A 260-nucleotide genomic window follows, 5' to 3' on the forward strand; every position below is an offset into this window, starting at 1 on the left:
CAGGAAAAGCAAAGGGACCCAGAGCCGAGAAAGGGCTGGTCCGCCCGCAGGGTGACAGCGGAGCCACACCGAGGCGATAGGAACAAGAGAGGGGGTGCCGTGCCCCCCCACTTCCCTCCCAGAACAGCCACGGACGGGGATTTACACACAGACAGGAAGTGGGAAACGGTGCTCGCTCCCCATCCACAGTGACCTCACGAAAAGGAGCAAATGGGGACCCAAACCCTGAACCTAAAACGGGAACCGGCTGGGGTGGCTCA

At 61.5% G+C, this 260-nt stretch overlaps 1 protein-coding gene across 1 annotated transcript in view; it reads right to left on the bottom strand.

Moving 5' to 3' along the window:
* PLCXD1 (phosphatidylinositol specific phospholipase C X domain containing 1) overlaps window positions 1-260 on the bottom strand; it is a 30,039-nt gene that overhangs the window by 24,521 nt on the left and 5,258 nt on the right. The window lies entirely within an intron of this gene.

The sequence above is a fragment of the Myotis davidii genome, unplaced genomic scaffold (assembly GCF_000327345.1).
Source record: "Myotis davidii unplaced genomic scaffold, ASM32734v1 scaffold1309, whole genome shotgun sequence".
Taxonomy (NCBI): domain Eukaryota; kingdom Metazoa; phylum Chordata; class Mammalia; order Chiroptera; family Vespertilionidae; genus Myotis; species Myotis davidii.